A 365-nucleotide genomic window follows, 5' to 3' on the forward strand; every position below is an offset into this window, starting at 1 on the left:
TTTACGTACCATACACTGCTTGCGTAGCTCTGTCAAATCCCCGCCGTCGTTCACCTCTTCGGATCGAACGTTTTTTTACCGAAGGGCGCAAAGAACGTCTCTGAGTCGGGTTAAGAGAAGGATGCTACGTACGAGCGAACGATGGGTGTCTCGTCGGCGTTTGTCGCGGACACGCGAAAATTCTGTGAATTTCACGGACAGTGTACGTTCTAGTTGTTGCAAAACGATCGGAATCGTTTGTATGGACTCGCGTGAGTGTTCGCGGCGTCGTGCGTCGTTCAATTACGACCGCCCGCGGATACCGCTCCACTGCGATATGGATCTGAGCGACAACTTTTTCGGCTGTTCGTGAGATGAACGGTTTC

This window comes from Nomia melanderi, unplaced genomic scaffold, assembly GCF_051020985.1.
Source record: "Nomia melanderi isolate GNS246 unplaced genomic scaffold, iyNomMela1 scaffold0185, whole genome shotgun sequence".
NCBI classification, from domain to species: Eukaryota; Metazoa; Arthropoda; class Insecta; order Hymenoptera; family Halictidae; genus Nomia; species Nomia melanderi.